The 27,514-nt window shown below is 44.8% G+C and overlaps 1 protein-coding gene and 1 pseudogene across 7 annotated transcripts in view; one reads left to right on the top strand and one right to left on the bottom strand.

Moving 5' to 3' along the window:
* SYN3 (synapsin III) overlaps positions 1-27,514 on the bottom strand; it is a 503,620-nt gene that overhangs the window by 178,760 nt on the left and 297,346 nt on the right. The window lies entirely within an intron of this gene.
* Positions 1,647-6,598, top strand: LOC128929330 (large ribosomal subunit protein eL29-like; annotated as a pseudogene).

The raw sequence follows: 27,514 nt of genomic DNA, 5'->3' as shown, positions 1-27,514 counted from the left end.
ACAATGCCTTGCAGGTGAGCTGGTACTGACTGCTTGACTGAATTAATTAATTAATGACAGGCAAATAAAATTTGCTGCAGCAAAAGTGGCTTAGCCCCTTGTCATAAACAGTCTGAGCAGGGATAGCTCACAAGACCATGTGATTTGGGGTTCTGACATATTTCCCAGAAAATCAGGTGTGGCATTTCTGCTTGAAACTTTCAGTGGCTCTCCACTGCACTTGAAATACCAGGGCCTGCAGGGCTTGACCTCTGTTCATCTGCTCAGTGCTCTCTCCTCCCCTTTGTCCCTTTCTCACTCAGCTTCAGCCCCACTGGCCTTCTTTGAGATCCTTGAGTCAAGAAGCTTTGTCTGTCTCTGGGCCTTTGCATGCACTGTTCCCTCTACCTGGAATGTGCAAATCCCTGTTTTATCCGCAGTCCAGAGAAACTTTCTGTGACTTTCATATCAAAGCTTCTTCCACTGGGCTTGACCTCTATCACTTCCACTTGCTCACTTCCTCCAGTGCATGTGCTGTGATAGTTCCTTATTAATTTGCTTTTAGATTATATGCCTCTCCCCATTCTCTTCCCCATAAATATTAAGCTTCATGAGTGGAGACACCCTATGTTTTCCTTTTTTTGGTCTATCACTATATCGTCAAACCCAGGACAGGTGCTGGGCAATTATTTATTGAATGGATGGATGAATGAATGAGCTATTCTAAAATCAAAGCCAGCCACTGTAATAGGTCACCTCTAACATTTAACTGACTAATGGTCAATAATTCTGTATATTATATTAATTTAGTTGACAGAAATTTTCTGCATTCAGTCATCTTCAGGGGTACACCGGAAAGTTATGGGCTTAAGAATAAACACTATAGGCTTTGTAGAAACTGTTTTGTGGACTTTCAACTTCACCTACATTTTTAAAATTTCTGCTTCCAGTTCCTCCATGGCCAGGTGCACTTTCAGGCCCTTCCTTTGCTTCTCATGCAAGCCTTCAGTGGGCTCCAGCTTACTGCTGAAGATCATGTGGGTTCTGTCTTTGGGTCATTTTGACTATCTTTGCCTTGGAGACCTGTGCCTTCACTCAGACTTGAGAATATGTCTTAGCAAACAGATATCCCAGGGAGCACCAAATCTGCATCAACATCAAAGGAAACCATGCCACAGAAAATAAAATGCTACTGGACAAATCCCCTTGGAGTGACCTTCCCAGCAACCCAGTTACGTGTGACTATTAAGGAGGATTCTTACTAGATGAGGACAAGGAACACAGAAAGAGCCATGTGGCTTGATTCTGCATGCAGCTCAGGCAATGGTCTCCTTGCAAGGAAGAGCATCTTTTCCTGAATGCCTTTAGCTGATAAGGTTAGTTTTTCCATGGAAAAGCCTTAGTTGTCCAAAATGTGTTTGGATTTCAGCTGAAATTATATCTGTTTAGGCAGTGAGATCTGAAGGACCCTCGTGCTAAGTGGAAAGGGCATTGTACAGGAGCCAAAAGACCCAGACTCTGGTCTTATCCTGCAACTAACTGTTATATGACTCTGGTCAGGTCACTTCCACTCTGTGGACCTCAGTTTCTCCATCTGTAAAATGGGAGTTTGCCTGGCTGGTTTCTAAGGACACTTTCATAACAATTTCAGTGGTTCTCAACCCTCAATGCAGGTTAGAATTGCCTTGGGGAGTGGGTAGAGCCCCACTACCAGCATTTTTTAAAAAAATTCCCAAGAGATTCAGAAGCCTGGCATATTCTGGAATGCCAGCCCAGGACAGATGACGAGACTGAAGACTGTGGACCAGCTGAGACTTTCAGTAACTTTTCTATTTTTTTTTTTTCCTGAAGTGTCTCTGGCAATGCTAGATGACTAGATTCTAAGTATAGCTCATGACCTGTGTATGAGCTATTTAACAAACTCTTCTTACATGATTACCTAAATCTTGTTGCAAATGCCACCCCAGTAGACATTATAATCTCTGATTAAGATAGGCTTTGTGCTGCTACTTCCTGGCTGTGTGAAGTTGGAAAAATCATTTGATCTTTTATTTCCCCATGTATAAAATGTGGGCAATATTTGTACCTCTTCTAGTGTTTCTGTGGGAATTACATGAGGCCATGCACATAAAGAACCCAACATCATACTTAGCATATGGTAGACGCTCAGTGAATGTAAGATCCTCCCACTCATCTCCTGTGGCAATTAGTTTACATATCTTTGCATGGGACAACTTTCCCCAAAGTATGTTCTGTGGAGCACTAGTTCCTCCAAGATGCTTCCCACAAGGTAATAAAGGAATTTTATGGTGAAATACATTGGGAAAACCTAGATTCCCTAGTGTCTTCTTGAAGTGGTATTCCAGCTCTCTGAAAAAAAAAAGCCTCAGATATATAGTGTTTGCTTATTTTCATGGAATAAATACTACTGTCACCATGGCCAAGTCCAAATTACCAAAGTTGTGTCACTGAATGGTAAGAGGTGGTTCCAGCATACTACTAAAGTAATTGCTGGCATTTTGTAGTCTCTGGTATGTCCTGTAATGAATAAAGCTGTTTATTTTACTTAGTTCAGTGTTTCCCAAATGTATGGAACCTTTTTGTCTCCTAATACCTCTTGACATCCTGTGGCATTGGTGTTTCCTGAAACACACTTTGGGAATTTCTGATGTCAAATATCGTATATGTTTGTTCATTTCTAAAAATTCATCAGCATGCTACCATTTTTAAAAAGTGAAAGCATGGTCTGTACAATTAGGGGCGGTGTGCTAGGAAAGAAGTGCAGAGAAGACATGAAACAGCACACACAAAATGACTGGTGAACAACGGCCGTGCTGTAACCAAGCACTCCAAGGAGGCTTTGATTCTCAATGCAGAGAATGGGCCTGGAAAGGGCTGGAGAATCCTGAGGAGCCCTCTGAAGGAGGTGGCTGCCAGCTGAGCCTTAGAGCACTGGATGGCTTAGGAGGATTTGGAAAAGATCAGAGGAGAGAAAGGAATCTGCAAATGGGTAGAGCCCACACAAAGATCTGGGCAGGACAATGAGGCTGTGTTTGGTGATCATGCCCCAACCCCATCTGATTTCCTTCAGGGTCTTGCCTGGAGCAGTTGGTACATCCATCTCCAAAGAGCAAAGTTCCCACTTGAGCACCTCATCCCTTCCTGTCTGCCTTCTAGAAGATGTGTCTGTATGTGTCTTTCTGAAACTGGGCACATATCTCTGTGTATGAGTGCTTGTCTGTCATTCAGAGGGCTCCCTAGGCAACCAGGTATGTGGATAGAACAACTTAAGAACTTCAGATGGCTCAAGCCTGTAATCCCAGCACTTTGGGGGGCCGAAGTGGGTGGATCACGAGGTCAAGAGATCGAGACCATCCTGGTCAACATAGTGAAACCCCGTCTCTACTAAAAATACAAAAAATTAGCTGGTCATGGTGGCACGTGCCTGTAATCCCAGCTACTCAGGAGGCTGAGCCAGGAGAATTGCCTGAACCCAGGAGGCGGAGGTTGCGGTGAACCGAGATTACACCATTGCACTCCAGCCTGGGTAACAAGAGTGAAACTCCGTCTCAAAAAAAAAAAAAAAAAAAAAAAAAAAAAAGAACTTCAAAGTTTAATGCTCTTGGGTAGGAGAAGCTTCTGGAGCTTACCATGGAGGCCAAACTCCATATTGAAGGAGGAGGCCATTCCTCTGTCCAGCTGGCAACGTTTTGATGTTTACCCTAGGGCCCCACGTGGAGCTGAAGGTGGCCAGCTCTTGTTATATCAAGAAATAACATAGCTGTTACTTTTTTTTTTTCTTTTTGACACAGGATCTCACTCTGTCACCCAGGCTGGAGTGCAGTGGCATGATCTCAGCTCACTGCAACCTTTACCTCCCATGTTAAAGTCCTACCTCAGCCTCTGTAGTAGCTGGGACTACAGGTATGTGCCACCATACCTGGCTAATTTTTTGTAGAGACAGGGTTTTGTCATGTTGCCCAGGCTGGTCTCAAACTCCTGGGCTCAAGTAATCCACCCATCTCAACCTTCCACAGGGCTGGGATTACAGATGTGAGCCACCAAGCCCTCCCCAATTTATTTTTAAATTATGGTAACATACATAACAACATTTACCATTTTACCTATTTTTAAGTGTATAATTCAGTAGCATGAAATACAGAACACTCACACTGCTGTATAACCATCACCACCATCCATCTCCAAAATGGTTTCATCTTCACAAACTGAAACTCTATACCCAGTAAATGCGAACTCCCCATTCACCTCTCCTATTATTACTTTTTGACCACTCCTTGGGTCCTAGGCAGTTTTCTAAGAAACTTACATATATCAACTCATTTAATCCTCTCGTAACTCTGCAAGGTAACTATCTGCCCTTTACACATGAAGAAACTGAGATTAAGCAGCTTGCTTGAGTCCACAGAGCTAGCAAGTAGCAGACCAGAATGAGAGCTCAGCTAGGTCTGACCCCTGAGTCCATGATGCTATACTCCTGTCTACTTCAGAGCCAAGTCTGAACTCACCTAAAATTCTGTAAGAAGAAAGACCTCTGTAAGGTCCCTTGAGTCTCCTGGGTAGATGAAGGCTGGAAGCCCTGTGTTTTGGGCCCAGTACCTGACATCACCCATCTTTCCCGTACCAGATGAATGAGGTCCCAGAAATGGTGATCTGGGGTGGTCAGGCTGCCCTGAGCAGTGAGGGCTGTGCATGTGGCTGGAATGGATGCTGCTTCTCTGATTTGTCAGCCAGACATATCCAGGAAGGAGTAGGGGACCAGGTCTGGCAGTCCCAGCCTCTGAGGTGGCTCTTTATTCTGGGGGTGGTGGTAGGGGTTATGGGTGATGTCAGACTTGGGCAAGCTAAAGGCTGGGGCCAGGAAGTAGCTGGCAAGACAAGTTCTTGGCAGAGATGGCTCACTCTGCACTTGAAAACAGTCATTGCTGAGCTGCCTCCAACTCCCAAGAATAGTCAAGCTGAAGAATGGGGAGAGAGGTGAAGGATTCTTGGCTGTTGAGACAGACTGCTGGAGTCTGACTGACAAGACCTGTCAAACACCTTCCACTGGGGATCTGACTTGAAATGGAAGCTTTAGTTTCAGTTTCTGCATGAAGGCCTGGTATGACCTCACCCCGTGGTCTTAAACCTTAAACCTCATCTTAAACCTTCCTGTTTGTGCATGCAAACGTGCGTGTATCCATGTGGGTTCAACACGTTTAAGAATGAGGCTCTCTGTAGCTATTTCAGATCCAATCACGTCAAGCCCAGACAAAGATTTGAGGCGACTAGCTTGTGTTGTTTCCTGTCAAATTCCTTGGCCTTCTTGGAATAAGACTCATAAGGTTAGTTTACACAGCCAGGATGTCTTTCCCAGCTGGAGCAGAGTGGGTGGAGAGTGATTGGTGCTGTGCTACTCCCAGTTTGGCGAATAGACAGTTACTTTGCAGGAGTCCAAGCTGGGGAGTCTATGGCCTTGGCCCCCATATTCTCCCATATCCCCTTCTAGGGCCCTCCCTGCTGCACTGCCCTCTCCATGGGAATCACCCCAGATTCTGCTTACCAAGTCCACCATGATCTCTGCTATGTCCACGGTGTGCTTTAAAGGAACACTGTTCTGACCTCAATGCTCTGCCAAGGGAAAGACTACAGACTGCTTCTTTGAGCAAGGGGTGGTCACCTTGTTTGGGTAGGACCGAAGGTGGGCATCTTTAGCCATAGACTATAACAATTGATTTATATGTTCAAGGAAATAAATGAAAAAAGATGGAAAATTTCCGCATAGTAATGAAACTGACCAAAAAAAAAAAAAAAAAAAATCGGCTGGAAACTCCAGACTTGAACGATAAAATAACTCATTTTAAGTGTCCAAGAGATAGGTTTAATATAACTTTAGACACAGATGAAAACAGGATCAATGAACAGGAAGACAGAGGATAAAATACATGCGTGACTGATCACATCCTTAGAGATCTCCCACAACTTCACATGACTTACCTGCTGGCACCCAGGGTTCCTAGTAATATTATTCTCTCCTGTCCCATTTCTCCTCTACATCCAACTTATTCTTTACCAACAAAACAATGACAGCTCTCTGCTGCCCCTGGTTCTTCTGGTTCTTGGTGCTTCAAGAGCTGCAGCTTAAGGTACAAACGTGGCCACGTCCAAGAACTACACCACACACAACCAGTCCCGAAAATGGCACAGAAATGGTATCAAGAAACCTCGATCACAAAGATACAAATCTCTTAAGGGGGTGGACTGCAAGTTCCTAAGGAACATGTGCTTTGCCAAGAAGCACAAGAAGAAAGGCCTAAAGAAGACACAGGCCAACAATGCCAAGGCCATGAGTGCAGGTGGCAAGGCCATCAAGGCCCTTGTAAAGCCCAAGGAGGTGAAGCCAAAGATCCCAAAGGGTGTCAGCCTCAAGCTCGATTGACTTGCTAACACTGCCCACCCCAAGCTTGGGAAGCATGCTGGTGTCTGCATTGCCAAGGGGCTCAGGCTATGCTGGCCAAAGGCCAAGGCCAAGGATCAAACCAAGGCCCAGGCAGCAGCTCCAACTTCAGTTCCGGCTCAGGCTCTCAAAGGTGCCCAGGCCCCTAAAAAGGCTTTGGAGTAGATATCTCTGTCTGCCAACTTGAGGGACAGAAGGACTAGTGAGACCCTCAGGCTGCCATCTGCATGGGACTGGGGTCCTCCTGTGCTATTTGTACAAATAAACCTGAGGCAGGAAAAAAATGGACTGCTCTCTGTTCCCAAACATACTATGCCTATTCTTGCTTCTGTGTCTGCTCCTCATTCCAGGAAGTCTTGACTTCCATTTTTATCTAATGGACAGAAGATCAGCTTCATCTTCCAAGGACAGGCTCAGCTATCACCTTCTCTACGAAGCCTTCCTTAGGTTTCTTCTGGTTCTTCCCTCAACCCCTTTTTGAGGTTCTGGGAAGACAGGGATTCCTCTAAAAGATTATTAGCACCATATGCTAAAATTACTCAATATGTCTATTTCTCTCCTAGAATAGGACTTCACTAAAGGTAAGGTACACATGTTATTCATCTTTTTCATCTCAGTTCCTGGAATAATTCCTAGCATGCAGTCGGTATTAAATATTATAAGGAATAATGCAGTAACTAAACTTCTTTAGAGTCCACAGTTGACTATCTTACTAACCTTTGATAAACAAATACTGGTGAAACTGTGACTTGATGTTTAAAATCTCATTTGTCCATTTGTTCCTTTTCTTCACCACCCCACCAGAATATAAGTTCCATGAGGGTAGGTGTGTGTGTGTGTGTGTGTGTGTGTGTGTGTGTGTGTGTGTCTGTTCTGTTCCCCATTGTATCCAAATACCCAGCATATAATAAATGTTCCAGAAATGAACACTATTAACACTTATTTATTGAGGCTGAGCATGGTGGCTCATACTTGTAATATCAGCACTTTGGGAGTCCAATGTGGGAGGACTGCTTGAGGCCAGGGGTTCAAGACCAGCCTGAGCAACACAGTAAGACCCCATCTCTACAAAGAAAAAAAAAAGCCACGTGTGGTAGCACATTCCCATAGTCCCAGCGAATTGGGAGATCAGGAGGCTGAGGTGGGAGGATGGCTTGAGCCCAGGAGTTTGAGGTTACAGTGAGGTATGACTGTGGCCACTCTACTACAACCTGGGTGACAGAGCAAGACTCTGTGTCTAAAAATAAAAAAAAAAAAAAGTGAAGGGGACGAGGGGACAGCTGGCTACCCAGTTTGGGCACTTTGAGTCTGCTGACAATTGGACCCCAGGAAGCAGACAGATACCCAGAGCAGAGGGGAGATGCTGCAGAGAAACTTTGAAGAATAGCCTAGTAACTTAGCACACACTCTGAAGTCCAGTCTTTTCAGTTTAAGTCCTGGTTTTAGTTATTTAAGGGCAATGGTAGTACCTTCCCTGTGTGCTTTTTATGAGGATAGACTAAGATCTACAGCACAGAGCATGGGATATTGTACCCACTCTACAATGGTTATCTTTCATTGTATTGTTTGGCTGTGAGTCCAGCCTGAGTTTGTCTTCTGGTTTGGTCACAGATTTCTCTGTTCCTGCTAAGGCCTTTGGGCTCCATCCCTGTCCTTAAACATCTACCAAGCGCTAGTAGTTTACGTGTCTCTTCTCATTTGACGCTCACCACATGCCATGAGGTTGATGCTACTGGTACTGGTTACAGTTGAGGAAACACATGCTCAGAAATACCAAGTGACTTGCCCAAGTGAGAAGAATCAAAATTTTAAGGTAAGTCCTTTTTGCTTTCCAAGGCTCATGGCCCCAGCCTGCCTTGCCCAAAATCACACTTGGCTGAACCAAGGGTAGAACCTATGTCCTCGGGACCTCCAAATAGTGTTATTTTCACTGCCCAATGAATAGTATCAGTGTTGGGATTCTCACTGATCACTACCAGTGTGCTTCTTGGCCAGAGGAAACTGAGGACCAGAATCCACAAACTAGGCCTTGTGGCCTCAAAGCCCATGGCCTTCCCATTGTGCCACCCCACAGGTGACACCTTGGCAACTCTCAGTACAAGGAAACTGTTGTTATTATTATTAGGCATTGCCTGGCTTGGCTTTCAGGCCTATAAAGAACTCAGCATGATTAGAAGACCCACAGCTCAGAAGCCCCCTCCTGAGGGCTCCTCTTAACTGCCAATGGGGACATTGCTCTTGCCTCTACCCCCACCTCCCTGCAGCCCCTTCCCCTGCCATTGAAATAGCTCTGTGGCCCCAGAGGGAGGGGGAGGAAAGGGCTCCTTAGTGCACATATTCACATCCAGGTTCTTGGGGGCTTTCCTTTGCCTCCTGGGCTCTCAGAGTTGCAGCTGGAGCCAGAGAATCTGTTTCTCATTAGCTGTACTTTTGCTGTGAAATGAAGTGCTCTTTGAACCTGTGGAAGCAGGAAAGCCATTTACACCCTTGAGAAGACAGGGACATCAGCTTTGCCAGCACATTCCTTTGGCTCCTTTTATCTCCTAGGTGGAGCTCCTGGTGGTGGGCAGGCAGCTGCTGCTGCCACCTCCCCTGGTGCAGCCATGGGGAAAGATGGCCTGTGGAATGGGCAGAGGGGAAAGAGGGAATCGTGCCTCTCTCTCAATTGGGGTAATAGAAGCCCATTCTGACTGGAGTTATTTGCCCCCTTTCCCAGCCTCCATCTTGCTCCTGATAACCTCCTCTGTCCCCGGTGTCTTCAATAAAACCTCCAGAAACCATCCATTCATTCATTCATCCATCCATCTACCCATCCATCTATCCATCTATCTATCCATCCATCCATGCATCCATACATTCCAAAAGCAGCTTGTGGGTCCAGAGATTCAGAAAATGTCAGAATGAAGAGAATCCTTTGAAACTCATTTCCGTCTCCTTTATTTTATCAATAGACAAATCGAAGCCTAGAGTTAACTTGTTTTAGGACATAGCACACTTTTAGATTCATTTTACAACTACTTATTGAGCGCTTTTTCTGTGCCCCCAGCCCCCACTGGTGGTACAGTGTAGATATCACTGTGAAAACATGCACATCTCTCAGCCTTCATTATCATTGTAGTGAAGGGGGCAGATGGTGAACAACTGAACAATTAAATAAACATGACAATGTCAGATGATTAATACTTGGAGAAAACAACAGAGGTTTCGAGAAGAGTGAGTGGGAGCAGGGAATGACTTTAGACAGAAGGGTCAGGGAAGACTTTCTGGGAAGGGGACATTTGAACTGGAACCGACTGATGACAAAGGGTTGGCCCCAGGAACATCTGGGGGTAAAGCCTTCCAGGCAGGGAAGAGGCTGGTGCCACAGTTCTGTGGTAGGAAGGCGCTTGCTTAGCTTGCTTAAGAAGCAGAGAGAAGACCAGCATGGCAGGAGCAAATGCGCAAGAGAAGAGTGGTGGAAGATGAGGCCAGATGGTTCAGTGCATCTTGGAGGGTCTGGAGACCATGTAAAGAGCTTTGGCATTGTCCAATTGGAAGACATAGAGGGTTTTAAGCAGGGGATTGATGAAGTATGTTCCCAAGCAGATCCCTCTGCTTGTGTCAAGGGGAGGTAGGGGCAACGTACCCACAGGGTGGTGGGTTGGGGTTGCCTAAGTAGACTAAATAAACAATGATGATGGCTACCAGCATCTCTCCCTTGACTCTTGATGGTGTAGCAAGGTGGAGAAAAGAGAGCAGAGCCAGAAAATAATTTGGAGATTGAATCAAAGAGTCCACATAATTTGCACATGGCTTGGATATGAGTTGTGAAGGAAAAAGGTGAATGGAGGGTTTTAGGCTGAGAAATCTGGATTATGCCCCTCACTGAGACAGAGAAGACCGAGGGAAGAGTAGATTTCAAGGGGGAAATCAAGAGTTCTGTTTGGTTGGATTAAACTGGAGATGTCTCTTAGATACTCGGACAGTGCCAAGGAGTCAGATGGATGGAAGTCTGGAATTGGTGGCCGAGGCCAGTTTCCCATAGGGCTCCACCCATACCCAGATGCCTCACAGGGGTGGGGAGGAAGTGCTGGCTCTCAAAGGGCTGTCCACTCTGGGCAGCTGATTCAAGGCTGCTAAGAAGTCACTGCCAGTCCCCCGAACCCTATCTCTAGGCCAAGGAGGTGGCTTTGGAGCTGTCAGCATTCCAACTGGACCTTCCTTCTGGAGTCCCTCCCTAGTAAAAGCAGACCTAGCTAATAACTCCAGAACTGAGGGTGGGAGTAGGGGATGTAAAATAGGGGACTAATAACAAAAACCTATGCAAGGAGACTGCTTGTCTTGGTCCTGAGCTTCTTCATAAATAATCCGCACCTCAAATGCCCTGCACACTCTGGCAGATCAGCAACATGGGTCCAGCTAGCTCTATTTCATTGATGAGAAAATGGAGGCTCCAAAAATTGAGTGACTTTCCCAAGGTCACCCAGATGATGAATCCAAAACTCAAACCTGAGCCCTCTGGCATCACATCTACCGCACCCTGCTCAATAGTAACCCATCTGCGGCCAGAAAGGTCTTATTTTGAGACAGCCAGCAGCAACGGCTGTGGAGCCAGATCACCAGGGTTCAACTCCTGACTTGACCACTTGAAGGTAATGTGACCATGGGCAAATTAGTCAACACCACTTGCTTCTGTTTCCCGACTATAAAATGGGGACAGAAAGAGTGCTGACTTCAGAGGATCAACATTTATAACGTGCTTAGAACAGTGCAGGAAGGGCTATACATGTGTTAGCTACCACTGTGCTCATTACTTCATATACACTGAAGAGACCTAGGGACTGCCTAGAATCTAGAGAGAGGATCCAGTCACCTCATGTAAGAGATGGAGAAACTGAGGCCCAGAAAGGAATGGAGCCAACCTCTTAGGCAAGTAGGGCCCAAGAATCTGGCTAGTGGAGGAACTCTCCCTACTTTCTGAAAGTCACCCTAAGCCAGACTATTTTTTCTTCAGGAGACGGATGTCCAAGCTCTATATACCCTTAATTCATGTGGAATTTCAGCTCTGGGCTCGGCTCCCAGGAGGAGCCCCTCCACCCCTTTATGAAAATAGAGCGGAGTCATTCGGCAAAACCTCAAGCTAATGCTTTTAAGGAACTGGCAGGTTGAAACAGGAAACTGTTCTAAGTAGAAACCACAGAAACAGCACATGCTTGTGGCTGCCGGCTGCCGGCTGGATCCTTGCCGGAGGCCCCGGGGATGGGGGAGCTGTAGGCCATGCCACGTGAGGGGGGCCTCAGGAACCTAGCCCTGGTGCTGCTTACCGTACGTGGCCATGTGACAGCAAACGCCACGTCTTGTGGGCATATTTTAAGGTCAAAGCAAGGTAGGGTAGTGACCAATAGGCTGCTAGTATTAGACACAGAAAGCTAGTGTCAGAACAAACCCGTTCCTTTCTGTGCAAGCCCCTCATGTTTGTGTCAGTTGGAACCGAGGCCCAGAGAGGGGTAGCAACTTGTCCAAGTCATCCAGCAAGGAGTGGTGAAGCAGGATATTAATGTGCACTTTCTAGCACCTAATCTAATGCTGTTTAACAATAGTCAGCATATATCCTGTCATCCACCCATTCACCTCTTCCAATATAGGGTAATTTTTTGTTTTGTTTTGTTTAGAGATAGGGTCTTGCTATGTTGCCCAAGATGGCCTCAAACTCCTGGGCTCAAATGATCCTCCTACCTCAGGCTCCCATGTATCTGGGACTAAAGAAGGGTAATTTTGTAAGAGCATAAATTTCAGGTCAGAAGACCGGAGTTCAATGAAGACAGCCTACTTCCAGCTGAGTGAGCTTAGGCAAGTTACTTAACCTTTCTGTGCCTCAGTGTCTTTTTCTCCTCTTCCTGTTAATAAAACGAAGGACAGTAACATTACTTACCTAATAGGATTTCTGGAAAGATTCCGTGTGATAATCTATATGAACCTCTCCATATAGTGTCTGACAAATAGTAAGAGCTCAATACAGTTTTTATTTTTTTCATGTATTAAACGCCCAGTAAATGACAGCCATGTTGTCACAAAGAGATCAGTCAAGTGTGGGGGACAGAGAGAGTAAATTATGACTAAAATTTATGTCTAAAATTTTATGTCTAAAAATGCCACCAGGGAGGAAAGGATGCCATCAGAACCCCAACCCAGTTGAAGGACCTGGCCACAGGGAAGAGGCAGATGCTAAGAGGAATAGGTGGGCCAAACATTTGTCAAACACCTCTTTTGTGCAGAGAGGAGAACCCCTGCTCAGGGGTTTCTTTACACCACAGCAGGTTTTCTGCTCTTTTTGAGGATGATCCCAGTAAAGCATGCCCTGGTTTCCTGGGGGAGGGGACGCAATGCACAGGGTCATCCCCACTCCAGAGCTGGGATGCCATCTGAGGCCATAAAACAGGATTTAACTATTTCTTATGAAACTTGGCACAAACTTTTGCTTTCAGTCTTTAGAACAATTCCCCACTCCTCCACTCCAAAGATGCCCACGTCCTAATTCCCACAGCCAGTAAGTAGACCACTTTGCATGCCAAAAGGGACTTTGCTGAGGTGATGAAGAGAACCATCTTGAGATGGAGAGATTATCTTCCATCTGACACATGGACTGATGGGTCCATGAAATTAGGATGCAGAAGCATCAGAGTCAGAGGAGGAGATGTGACAACAGAGGCAGACGTCAGAGTGACCCAAGGCAGGGGCCATGAGCCGAGACATGCAGGCAGCCTCCAGAGATGGAAAAGATCAGGAAACAGGTCCTCCCCTAGATCCTCCAAAAGAACCAGCCCTATTGACCGACCCTAGACCTCTGACCTCCAAACAGTAAGATCATAACTTTTAAGCCACTAAGTGTATGGTCTTTGTTATAGCAGCCTCAGGAAGCATATATGCTTAGTCAACCTTTAGTCTGACCTTAGTCATTGTAGCCCTGTCCTCCATTATGTGTAGTTTGAGTCTTATTTGTTGCATAATCCCCAACATAAGTAAAATCTCTCCTGAGCATGACATAAAAGGCCCTATTTGCTCTGGCTCCTTCCTGGCACATGCCTCTTTTTCATCTCTTTTTTTATCCTAGGAGAGGGTCTTAAAGAAAACAGGAATATGTTAGGTGTGCCATGTGAGCTCTCATATTTCCCATGAAATATTCAATAAAGTCTAGATAATAATAACTAGTAACCCAGTATAGGTTCTTTTTGGGTACTCAGAGGGGATCTGAACTCTGTATCCATATTGGCTTTACAGTGTCATGTCCACAAAATGTGGCATTATGATCTGGCTGTTGATGACAACAGCTCTCATCTCCTGTCTCCAGCCCTCCCCAGTGTACCTGAATCAGTTTTTATTTTCATGAATGAGAGCCCATGTTTTGCAAGGGGGAGGGTGCTGGGATAAGGCATGGGTTGGAGAAAAGAAGCTTGAAAGGGACAAAATGGATCTGGATTTGGCTAGTCTCTGTCTGCATTACATCCTCAAAGGCCTGGAGGGCATTAGAGAAAAAATCTGATGAAACTATTTAATGGCAATGGTGCGACTCTTGTTTCAGCTGGACTGGCCTCTTAAGTGGTTCCCCCCACTTACTATCAGTCCCCACTCTTACTATCCCACAACCCGTTCTCAACAAAGCACCCAAAAATCTACAGATAGAATACAGAATCAGTTACAGTCAGTCCCTTCCCTGTCTAAAAACCTCCAATGCTTGCACTGAAATTGGAATGAAGTTTTTTTTCCTCAACTGTTATTTTAAGTTCAGGGATACATGTGCAGGATGTGTAGCTTTCCTACATAGGTGGCCATGGTGGTTTGCTGCACAGATTATTCCATCACCTAGGTCTTAAGTCCAGCATCCATTAGCTATTGTTCCTGAAGCTCTCCTTCCTCCCATCCCCCACCCTTCAACAGGGCCCAGTGCATGTTGTTTCCCTATGTGTCATGTTCTCATAATTCAGCACCCACTTATAAGTGAGAACATATGGCATTTGGTTTTCTGTTCCTGTGTTAGTTTGCTAAGGATAATGGCTTCCAGCCCCATTCATGTCCCTGCAAAGGACATGATCTCATTCCTTTTTATAGCTGCATAGTATTCCATGGTGTATATGTACCACATTTTCCTTATCCAGTCTACCATTGATGGGCATTTAGGTTGATTCCATGTCTTCACTATTGAGAATAGTGCGGCAATGAACATACACATGCACATATCTAAGTAATGGGATTGCTGAGTCAAATGGTATTTCTGCCTCTAGGTTTTTGAGGAATTGTCACACTGTCTTCCACAACAGTTGAACTAATTTACACTTCCACCAACAGTGTAAAAGCATTCCTTTTCCTTCACAACCTCTCCAGCATCTTTTATTTTTTGACTTCTCAGTAATAGCCATTCTGAGTGGAATAAGATGGTATCTCATTGTGGTTTTGATTTGCATTTCTCTAATGGTCAGTGATGCTGAGCTTTTTTTCATGTTTTTTGGCTGCATGTATGTCTTCTTCTGAGAAGTGACTGTTCATGTCCTTTGCCCCTTTTTAATGGAGTAGGGTTTTTTTCTTATACATTTCTTTAAGTATCTTGTAGATACTAGATGTTAGACCTTTGTCAGATAGATAGATTACAAGAACTTTCTCCCATCCTGCAGGTTGTCTGTATACCTATAACCATCTGTTCTTTGACAAACCTGAACAAAACAAGCAATGGGGAAAGGATTCCCTATTTAATCAGTGGTGCTGGGAGAACCAACTAGCCATATGCAGAAGAGTGAAACTGGAACCCTTTCTTACACCATACACAAAAATCAACTCAAAATGGATTAAAGACTTCAGTGTAAAATTCAAAACTGTAAAAACCCTAGAAAAAAATCTAGGCAATACCATTCAGGACACAGACACAGGCAAAGTTTTCATGATGAAGATGTCTAAAGCAATTGCAACAGAAGCAAACATTGATGAGTGGGATCTAATTAAACCAAAGAGCTTCTGCACAGCAAAAGGGTGGAATGAAGTTTAATTGCCTATTTCTCCAGCTTCATCTCCCATCATGCTCCTATGTGCTTCCTGTGCTCCAGCCATACCAGCTGCCTCTGGGCCCAGCTCATACCAGCTGCTTCATGTCTTAGGGCTTTAGCTCCTGCTCCTCTTTATAACTGGAAAGCCTCCCCTCCAGACCATTGCATCTTGGTTACTTCATATGATTTGGGTCTCTGCTGAAACATCAGTTTCTCAGAGAGGCTGACCTTGACCATGTATCTCAGTTTGGGTTCCTGCCAATCAGACACCGAAAGAGACTTGGTATAGGTGGATTATTTGCAAGGCCATCTCAAGAAGTACAAGGGGTTGGGTGAGTCAGGAAAGTGTGACACAGATAGGTGTGTTAACAGGGTTGTTACTGAGTTGGTTACCCCTGAGGGAAACTGAGGCTCAGTCTTGTTGGGAACTCCTGAGGTGTCATGTGGAAAATGCTTGTGAATTGTCCCACTAAGAGATAGAGGAGTTGAAGTATTTATCCACGAACTCTTGCCCTCCTTGGTTGAAGGTTGCCCCGTGGGGTAGTCAGTCCCTGTGTGTGTCCAGAGTACACTCCTGTGGCACCAGAAAGCCTTCAGAAGGAGAAGAAGAGATGCAGGGGTATGATGTCTGCATGCCTGGGCACTGACCATAGAAAGTGTCAGTGAGCTCAATGGTGGGCCCTGGAGACATGGGGTGCAGTTACCCCATGCTAACAAGTGCTTAGTGCTTCTCCACCCAGGCAGTTTTATTTATTTTCCTTCTAGTTCTCACTCTGTCTGAAGTTTTCTTGCTCACTTATTCAGCTATCCATTTGTTAATTGTCTGTTCCCCCTACCCACAACTAGATGATCAGCTATACAAGAACAGGGACCTCTCATTCTTGTTTACCATCCTCTTTCAGGGCTTGTGAGCAGTGCATGGCACAAAATAGATCCTCAGCAAATATTAAATGAATGAGTGAATGAATGAATGTACTACTTCATGGCATAGGGGCAAAAGCATGCTCCCAATTCAGCAGACAGTTGACTCCATGTGGATGATGGACATGGATAAGTTGCAGGCAGAGCCAGTGGGAGAGGAACAAGAGGGCTGATACTTATACATAATTACAATTGGTAGCCTGCTTTTTGTGCACAGATGGAAGGCACCTTCAGAGGATCCTCCAAAGTAACTGGGAACTACACTGATGGGGACTGAAGTCCTCCTATTACACATTTAGGAACTTTCAAGCCAGGAGTCACTGTATAAGTAAGAGTACTGATGTTTGTACAAATACTTCCTCTTTTAATAAATTAGAGTGGGTTCAAGGTTACCCCCATAATGACATCACTCTCACTGACTTACAATTCAATCTGTTTTCTTGAGTGGGAGAGAAAAGGTTGAATTTACAGCATGCACTTGCTCAGCAGGCATGTGAAGCATGATCCATTTTGACTGTGCTGCAGTAGGGCTTGTGTTGAAGGTCATTGGAATCCCTTCTCTTCCATTCACTTGCTGGGTAACCTTGGGAAAATGATAATGCAGCTTTGAGCCTCAGTTTCTTCTTTCTTCATTATGAAATGAGAGTGGTAAAACTACCCTATAGGGCTGCAGTAAACCTTAGTAGTACTTAATAGTGTGCCCTAAACATAGGCAGTCATTCATAGATAATGACTGCTTTCTATAATACTACTACCAATGATCATAAAGTGAATGACAATGGTAAAGGCTTAGATTTTCATGAGGGCAATGCACAGATGCTAGACTATTTCTCTGGATAAGTTATAATTGCCCTTGAGATCACAGCACACCAGCACTATAGAAGTCACCTAGTCTACTGCCTTTAGACAATGACATTGCCTAAGACAAAGAATAATCATTGTAATGGTGGCTACCATTTACCAAATGCATACTTTGAGTATATTTCATCCCATGGCACCAACTAAACCTACTGTGAGGTGGCTGCATCAGACCATAAAATGGTTGGGTACCATTAAACATGTGCTTTAATTGGTTCCCATCACTTTGACACTTGGCTTACTGAGCAGCCACCTGAATAGGCTGTGGCTTTGCATGTGTTTCTGCCTTTAGAGAGAGAATGGGCTAGACATGCAGATTCCAGGATTTTCCCATTTCAGCTGATTTTCTCATCATGACTCAATAGACTGGTATTCTGATCTCCATTTGATTTCCTACATAACTTGATGGGAGAGAATGAACTGACAATGTGTTCAAGAGGATTCTGGTCTAAATGTTACTTAAGGTTCTCATCTCACTTTTTTAGACAGTAATGTTGTGGGTTTGCTTAACAAGTATCCCCACCTAAATGGTGTATTTGCTCATGATTTGCTGATAAATTCAGGTTCTGGCATCTCTTGAGGCACAGAAACTGTGATATAATGAGGGGGTGTTGTCTTACAATGCTAAATTTGTGGTAATTTGTTACGAAGCATATAGAACTAATACAGATCTCAAAGCCTTCCTTGTCTTACCTTACCTACCCAGCATATCACTTGCCACTCTCCCTTTTGCCATGTTTTGGTTTCTAGAGTGCCCTCTCTGGTGGCACATACTGTGCCTCTGCCTGGAGCCCATCTTCTACTTCACCTGAAAAACTCTGTCACCTTGTATGTGTCACCACAAACATTATTTTCCAGGATGGCCTTTCCTGACCCCCTGGACAAGGTATGTCACCAGATGCATGGTCACAGAGTCCCTGTGCTTTCCTCTCCATGACACTCACCCCAGTGCTGATTGCTTGTCACCTGGCTATCTTCCCTGCTGGCCTATGAGCTCCATAATAGCAGGGCATATCTGCCTCATCTACCCTGGCATCTGTAGTGCCCAGCCCAGCTCCTGGCACATAGTTGTTTCAGTGAGACAATGACTGCAGTGCCTCACAGGGGAAAGAGTCTTGGGTTGAGAATCAACAGCTGCCTTTTGCTGTGTGACTTCAGTTCTCTGGTCATTACAGCTTCAGATGCCATCCCAGGACTGGGATTCAGGACACTTAGGGGTTGGGGGCATCTTCACACTCAACTTAAGTGGGTGACTTAGAAAAAGTAACTTCTTTCTGATACCCCCAGCTCCACAATCTATAAATCTGGGATGAAGCTGCCAGCCATCATTTCTGAGGAAGCTGATAGAGGACAAGTGAGATCATATCCAGGAAGTTCTCAGAAAGGTACAGCTTCATAAAAGCCTATGATCAGGCTTTTAGATTCAGGACACAACCCAGGCTCTTGGCTTGGCCAGCAGTGATGTCAAGGCCAGTCGAGGTAACTGCCAAGGCTGTGGGGCCTTGCCAGCAAATATCATGGGGTGCTACTCCCAGCCTATATACCAAAGTCTGTCTTATGTCTAAAGTAGATACAGGATCAAGACCAAGTATGAAGACTTGGGGGCTAGATCCCCCATGGCTAATGACAAAGCCCTTAACAATGCTTCCAAATGTTTCCAAATACATTACCAAGAGACAAGCCACCAGAGGCAGTAGCGTGATGTAGAGGCCATATGGTGTGATATTTAGAACTCGAGGCTCTGAAAGCAGGTCACCTACACTGGAACACCAGATTTACTGCTCACCTTGCTGTGAACCAACAATTTCTCTGGGCCTTAGGTTTCTCATGTGTAAAATGAGGAACAATTATAATGCCTATGTGCAATGTTTTGCAGAAATTGAGAAAATGCATGCAAAGAGCTTAACACAGTGAATTAGCACAGCAAAAAATGCTTAATGCATGCTTGTTATTATTGCTATTATTATTGTGTTGTTTTGTTTGTAGTAAGTCCCTGCAGAGATGCAAGCATTTTCACTTGCTTAATACTAATGGTGAACCTCTGTTTGAGATGTATTTCCAATGAGATCTTATTCTTTCATTAGATAGTAAAGCAGGGACCCATTTGTGGCCAAGTCATGGTCTTTCTCTAGGCTCCATCCCCAACACTTAGGACAGTGCCCAACACACAGCAAGGTTGCTGAACCAATGGATTTGATCAGATCTACCCAAGAACTCTGGAGGCCCTGGTTATTATTGGTGCCATTTTCCAAATGAAGAAGCAGAGTACCTTCACCATTTTGCAAATGAGGAGCAGAGTACCTTCACCATTATTGTGAAGTTACATTCTCACCTGCCTAACTCCAAATCCCACCCTTTCTACTACCTTTGACTTCTTGGTGACTCCCCACACTAATCTAGTTCAGTAAGATGGTGCAGGCAGCAGAGTGAAGTGGTAGAACCATGGACTGTGGAGCCAGAAGGACAGGTTCAAATCCCAACTCTACTGCTTCCCAGCTCTATGACCATGAATGAGTCATTCAATCTCCCCATGCATCCTAATTTTATCTGAAAAATGGGGATTAACATGTCTACATATTCTATGAGGTAAATCTTACTGCCCGCTTGACAAATGAGGATGTTTCACACAGGTGAGCCCAATCACTAAAGATCATAAGGTTCCTGAAGGTGAGAACCATGTTCATTTATTTCACCAGACGTACTTAGAACTTACAGATGGAAACCATATTTATTAACCATCCACTAAGTGCCAGGCAATGCATTGGGGGTTTTATGTATGCTGTTTCATTGAATCCTGTGATCAACTTTATAAAGCTATTTCCATTGGAAAAAATCAAAACAAGACAAAAACCTGAGGTTCAGAGAGATTTAAAAAAAATCATCTAGGTCTTCATGGCTGATAAGTGATTCAAATTCAGGATAAACTTCAAAGTCATGTCCTTTTCCCCATGCCATGGTATCATTCAGTAAAGCCTGCAACTGGAGCACTGGGGGAATTGGCTGATCCCTTTACATAGTGGCTGAGAATGGGGCGCAAAGGCAATGTAAGGAAGTGGCTCCCAGATTTCCAGCTCTTGAGAAGTCTAAATCTAATGCCACGAAGCAAAGCTTGATTGAAGGGGATCACAGCAGCAGCAGCATCAATAGCACTTTATCTTGCCCAACCAGGATATGTCAAGGGGCAGGGCGGAAAGAGGACAGCCATATCACACAATTGTGATGACGCATAGACCTTTCTTGGGCAAAATGCTGCTCAAGTCCCGAGGGAAACAGCATGAATACCTCATTGTACCCATGGAGGAGGAACTAACAAAGACGTCTTATCTTCCAGCTTCCTATTCCAGGATCAGAATTATCTCTGACATTCTGGGCTATTGTGAGTTCTCCTCTGGCTGTCTGGGTCCAAGAGAGTGGTACCTAGTAGCTGACTCTTGGTTTCTATTTGATGTCTAACATGGCTGGCACCTAGTGGAGCTCAGTCTTTGCCATATCTGTGGCAACAGCCTTATCCTATTCATCTCTGTGTTCCAGTATCTGGCATAGGGGTTGGTGTGAAACCCAAATTTACAAAATGCTGAACCAAGCCCAAGAGTTTGGCTAAGTACAAATGGCTGAAAGCTTATGTGATGCTCTTGAAGCCCTCAGTATAGATATCTCAGATGCGTCCAGCTAGGATGCTGAATGATAAGAGCTGGTGCGGGGGGGGTGGCGTGGATTTTGAAGTAATGGGCAGTGGCCTTCATGAGGACACTCTGGACAAGGAAGGGCATTATAGGATCACAGGGCCATACTTAGTCAAAGCCTGGTGGAGATGACAGAGATTTACACTAGGGAAACCAAGGACTGACAATTATTCAAAAGGACCAAAAACTGGCCAGGCACAGGGGCTCATGACTTTAATACCAGCACTTTGGGAGGCCAAGGTGGGCAGATCATGAGGTCAGGAGATAGAGACCAGCCTGACCCACATGGTGAAAGCCTGTCTCTACTAAAAATCCAAAAATTAGCCAGGTGTGATAGCAGGCGCCTGTAATCTCAGCTACTTGGGAGGCTGAGGAAGGAGAATCAGTTGAACCAGAGAGGCGGAGGCTGCAGTGAGCCGAGATTGCACCCACTGCAATCCAGCCTGATGACAGAATGAAACTCCATCTAATAAAAAAAAAGGACCAAGAGCCAGGGTTGAGCCAAGCAAAGTGCCAAGGCTCTAAAGGAGATGCGATCTGAGTGAGAAAAGGTCCAGAGTGAAACAGACTGTCTAGGGCCGTTGCTGTCATGGTCCGTGTGTGTATTAAGCAGCTGAGTCTGCTGCTTTAGAGGGCCTGGGGTGGGTGGACAGATGTGATCCCTTATGTGGTGTCTGAATGTCAATAGCTCGGAGGTCTCTTTGCATGTGAGAGCAATTGGAAAACTTTCTGAGCCCTGATTAGGCCGGTTAACAGTATGAGTGGATACACACATGCAGGATATATCTTGGAGGGTGTTCTTAGCCTATGGGGCCAACAACCTCATCGCCTCTATTGTCTCAACTACCCACCTTTATCTCTAGGTGCAGGGGAAGGTGGGGAAAGAGTATGGTTGGCTGCTGTTTTGTACACATCCCCGGCTGCCCTAGCCTTTGCACATGTGACCCCAGGGACAGGGCAGAGACCCTGATCCAAGCTTAATCAGGTCTCTTTCCTAGGAACTTGGAATGGGTGATGGAGAGCAGAGAATAGGCAAGCAGACTGACAGACAGACAGACAGACAGACAGACAGACAGACAGACAGACGGACAGACGGACAGACATCTTCCTGGGAGGCTGGCCCTGTGATGGCTGTCATGCTTCCTGCTGTGTGGGTTTGAGAAGCAGCAGAATCTCATCTGCAGGGACAGAGAAAGATAATGACAACACACAGAGTGGGGCTGAGATCAGAGATGAAGACGAAGTCCTGACAGTGTTCCTGATTCTAGGACATTCCTGGATTTATTGTTGGCTTTGGATTCCACAAGACATTTCCCCCTAGGTCTTGGGCTAAATCTCCATGGGACCATGCTTACACTGGTGTCTACTACTTGTTATCAAGGGGCTTCTTCCTAATACCGTGTGTCCCTCATGGCCTTTGACTCTCCTCAATTCAGTGTTGCTTTTCAGGGTGGATATGGTCTTCAGCATCCATTCTACTCTTCTTCCAATGTGCCTACCTGTTCTGGAAGGATCACAAAAAGCTAAATCCACATACCTAGGCTTCTTGGGACGTAAGGCTCCAGGTATGATTTAGGTTTCCCAATTAGGGGCACTTGCGCAGGATTTAGGAGTGGAAGTGAGAGGCGGTCACACTCCATGTGCCTCCCCTGCCATCACTGGCTTCTTCCATGGGAATATTTACCGAGACTCTGGTTTCTGGTCACTGGCTCTGTGTGTGTTGAGGGGCAGGACACAAGACATCTGCTTTCGGCAGGCTCCTGCATCAGATGGAGTGGGTTCAAGCCCCACATCTGCATTTCTAGCTGTGACGTTTTGGGTAAGTAACTTATCCTCTCTGTGTCCTAATTTCCTCATCAGCAAGAGGGGGATAGTGGTGGCACCTACATGACAGGATAGCTGAGGTAATACATGTAAAGTGCTTAGGGAAGTATTTGGCACATAGTAAATTCTCAATCAATGCTAGCTATTATTATTACTATCACTACTATTAGCAGTTCAAACCCATAATGTTGCAGTGGGAAGCAAAATAATTTGTATCAATGACTGAGTATAGGCTGGGACATCATTCCTGTTTTTATTTTTTTTCTCCCCCAGCTTCTCTGCAAATCCAGCCCTGGAATTTGATGGCTCTGGAAGTTATGATCATCTAGGAGGGGATCTGTCTTATTCCCAACATGACAGATCTTCAAGCGTCACCATCAGCTGACTGCCCTGAGGCCTCCCACACTGACTCCTGAATCACGGTCAGCAGCCCCTAGCAGCCAGAGGGGTCATTGGACTTCCCAGCCCACAGAAAGGCTGGTGACATTTCCATCCTTTTATGAGCTAATACCTTGGGCTCCCACTCATGTCTGGGAACTTGAACCACTCCAGCCTGCACCCTTATGTTGGTTTGTTGACAAAGCAGAGAGCTTAAGCTGGCTGGTCCAAAGGCAGAGAAAGGGACCAGGACTTTCAGAGGAAGAGGCCCAGAGGCAGAGGGATGGGAGCAAGAGGCTCCTGCCCAGGAAGCTCTATTTGGTGGGCAGAGGATTTCTTAGAATCAGAGTTAGAACTCATGTAGTTCAACCCTCTCATTTTACTGTGTTTTTGTTTAATAATTTTAAAATCTGCTTTATTGAAATATAATTTACATGCAATAAAGGCATTGGTTTTATGTGTTCAGATTTTGTGTGTGAAATACTAAAGGACTAATGGATACACCCATGAGACCACAGCCACAATCAAGATATAGAACATTTCTATCATCCATGAAATTCCCTGATACCCCATTGCAGTCATCCCACATCCCAGACAATCCCTTACCTGCTTTCTGCACCTATAGGGTAATTTTGTCTTTGCTAAAGTTTCATATAAAAGCAGAATTACATGCAACTGGCTGGTTTTTCTCAGCATAAAGTATTTGAGATTCATCTATATTGCTGCTTGTATCAACAGCTTGTCTTCTTTTGTTACTGCATACTGTAAAGTACTTACCCCATTCTTTTGATAATATTATCCGACATTGTGGATTCATGTGAGACAAACACAGTGTTAATGCTTTGTATAATTTTGTTTTCTCTGAGACCCTACAACGATATTATGAGATCATGAAGGGGAAAACTGAGGCTCAAGAGTGATAATATAATTGTCCCAAAACATGCAATGGGCAAAAAAATTAAAAACCTATGTTTGAACAAGACAATCTGACTCCAGAATCTTTGCCCTTAAGAATCATGCTCTACTGTCTCCCATTTTACAGACTGAGAAACAGAGACAGGAATGGAAACAATCTGACCAGCATTATATTGTGTTTCAGCAGAGTATTTTTGAGAATCTAAGGGCTCAGCATATCCTAGCATATCATGTGACTTCCTTTGAAGGGGGCCTAAAGACCCCACCAACCCCTTCCTTACTTGCCTGAAGCCTGTGTATTCTTTAAATGCTCTCCTATTATTTTTTTTCACTAAACATTTACCAGCACGGGGGCAAGGCATACCAGTAAGCAAGCAGACATAAATCAATGGGTCCAAAACACCAGCCACAGAAAAACAGAAAGGGGAGAATTGCAAACAACAGTTCAGGATTTTTGTGTGTGCTAAGTTCAAAATGTTTACTGATGGTATAGACTCAACAAGCCAACTGGAGCTGAGCTCCCAATCCAACTGATTTTTATAGAACAGTCTTAATAGGTCAGCTCGGTGTTATAGACTGTAATATTTATCACCCAAACCTCAAAACAACCCATGAGGTTAGGTACTCGCATTCTCATTTTGCTAAAGAGGAAACTGGAGATTAGTAAAGCCAAGTGATGTCACTGAGCCATTCTTCGGGATCTTTCCTATACACAGTCTGATTCTGAAATCCTTTTTCAAAGGAGATGAGGGAGCCATATTTCTTCCTGTCCACCTAAATAATGATTTCAGAGATGGTATTAACTACCACATCTCCCAATGCTCCTCTCTACTTCCCATCCTCCTTAGGGGTCAGGCTCAAGCCTCTGACTCATTCTGAGAAATGGACTATGAGCAAAGGGATTGAGATGTCACTTGTGGGCAGAGGCAGGCTAGAGCTGATGTGCCTCCTCCATGTTGCTCTGCTTTCTTGCTGTGATGTCTGTGGAGGCCATGAGCTCCAGAGAGTGCGGCGGCCAGATGGAGGAGGACTGCCTGACCCATATCAGATCTCACATTGTGACATCTTCTTGTGGTAAGCCACAGAGATTTCCAGGGTCTGTCTGTTGCAGCAACTAATTATCAATTATCCTGGTAGCAATACAGTCATCATAACCACAGCTACCACCACTTGCTTAATGTTGAGCCTGTACCAAGCTCTGTACTAAGCACTCCACATCTGTCAAGTCCTTAAATTTCAGTAGCTCACCTGCAGACTTATCAGATGTGTGGTTTCGGGGAGGGGAGGTGGTCTGTGTTTGTTAATAACATATGAGGGAAAGGCTATCACTGGGAGATAGGATTCTCAGCCCTAAGCGACTCTACTACCACAGATAACACCTGCAGAGCCACAAGCCTGACAAATGCCTGCTCCTTTGAGTGTGGACACGATGTCACTATGTAGAATGCAGATTTACTTCATCAATGAGCAAGAAACACAGCATTCAAAGAGGAAAAATAAATTGACAGGTGGGATCCTTCCCTGTCCTGTTGGCAAAGACAGAGCACCAGGATGAAGCTCCTGCTGCATGACTCTGAATCTGAAGAAATGCTTCCTGATATCTGATTTCCAGTAAAAATGAATCCCCTCCATTTATTCCATATTGGCTTCCTGTTGCCCCTAGGAATGACATCCTGGGCTCCCAGTGTAAGTTCACAGGCAGGGTTAGGCTTTGGTGGAGGAGATGTGTGAGCCAAGTATTAATGCATGAGTAGGAATTTGTCAGCCAGATAAGGGAAAACAGAACATTCCAAGATAAAAGAACAGCAGGCAAAGACAGGGGATTATCAGAAGAGAGGAGTAAGCATGTTTAAAAATGATCAAAAAGCTCAGTGTAGCTGAAACACAAAGCATGCCATAGAGGTCAGGCTGGAGACTTAGGTAGTGAGGGAGGCCCTCCTGGTCCAGCACAGCCCAGGACCTTCCAGGTGACTGGGTCTAATCCTGCATTCAGGTAGGAGCCCACTCACTTGCAGATAAAAGCTGAATATTCCAGCCTAACTTTTCTTGTATAATAAATGTTATATTTTCTTTCTGATCTGCTCATTCTTTTTTATTTCTTAATTGGCTCTAAATGTTGGCAGGAAAGATGGGATGCTATTTATTGTGTCTGATATAGGTTTGACTGTGTCCCAACCCAAATATCATCTCGAATTATAGATCCCATAATTCCCAAGTGTTGTGGAAGGGACGTGGTAGGAGATAATTGAATCAGGGGGATGGTTTCCCCCAGGCTGTTCTCATGGTAATAAATAAGTCTCATGAGATCTGATGATTTCAGAAGGGGTTTCCCCTTTCACTTGGCTATCTTTCTCTCTCTTGTCTGCCGCCATATAAGATGTGACTTTTGCCTTCCTCCATGATTGTGAGGCCTCCCTAGCAATGTGGAACTGTGAGTCCATTAAACCTCTTTTTCTTTATAAATTACCCAGTCTCAGGTATGTCTTTATCAGCAATGTGAAAATAAAGTAATACAGCGTCCTTTCAAAGACCCCAATAGTGGCTACTACATTCAACTCCATTTCACAGATGACGAAACTGAAGTTCAGAGCACTGAAGTTACTTGAATCTGGTCTTATCCATTACTGATATCCACCTGGTCCACACAGGTGTGGCTGCATCAGCTGTTAAAATATTCAGATGTTTCTGTGTTGGTTGCTAATTAGCTGCTGCCCTGATCCCCCACCTCCACCTCTACCCTGTGATCTAAAAACTAAAAGGATAATATCAGGCATAGCAGGAGCTTTTTGACTCTGCTCCAAAGCTATAATTTACTAGTTAGTTCCTGAACCATGTCAGTTGTTAAATATTTTGAGTATTACCCCTAGCTACATGGCTCATGGATGCCAACATCAGTTTGAACCCAGGTCTAGCTGGTTCTAATTCCAGTGCTCTTTTCATGCTACGAGTCACATCAAGCTCAGAACAAGTGGAGAATAGTCCTGCTGCCCGCTTTACATGCCAGACCACTATGGAATCTAGAATTCAGCTTTGAAAGACATACATTGAGAAAGATGCTAAATCCCTGGAATTGTCCAGAGGAGAGTGACAGAGGTAAAGAATGACTTGAAACCCCACATCATTTAAGGAAATGCTGGCAGCATCAGGGATGTTAACTTGGTGAAAAGAAGATTCAGGGGACATGAGAATGGCCTTCTAATATTTGTAGGAAAGTTGTGTGAAGAGGGTTAGACTCAAAGTGGAACTTGCACCAGCAGGTGTGATTACCAGCCAATTTGGTGCTTGTTCATTCACTAGGTAAATAATCTCTGGACAACTGTTTGGTGCAGGTACTAAACTGGGCTTGAGAGGTACAACGTTGAAAATTAGCTGCCACTAATGGGGGAGATGGGCACATTAACAGATGATTACAGCACAAAAATGAGAGGTGATGGACAAGCTTGGGGAATGGAACACTGAAACCCTTTGAAGGACTGGGCAAACTCTTGGAG

This window comes from Callithrix jacchus, chromosome 1 (genome assembly GCF_049354715.1).
Source record: "Callithrix jacchus isolate 240 chromosome 1, calJac240_pri, whole genome shotgun sequence".
In the NCBI taxonomy this organism is placed as follows: Eukaryota; Metazoa; Chordata; class Mammalia; order Primates; family Cebidae; genus Callithrix; species Callithrix jacchus.
Note: the sequence above shows the minus strand (reverse complement) of the source record. Positions and strands in the feature narration are given on the sequence as shown.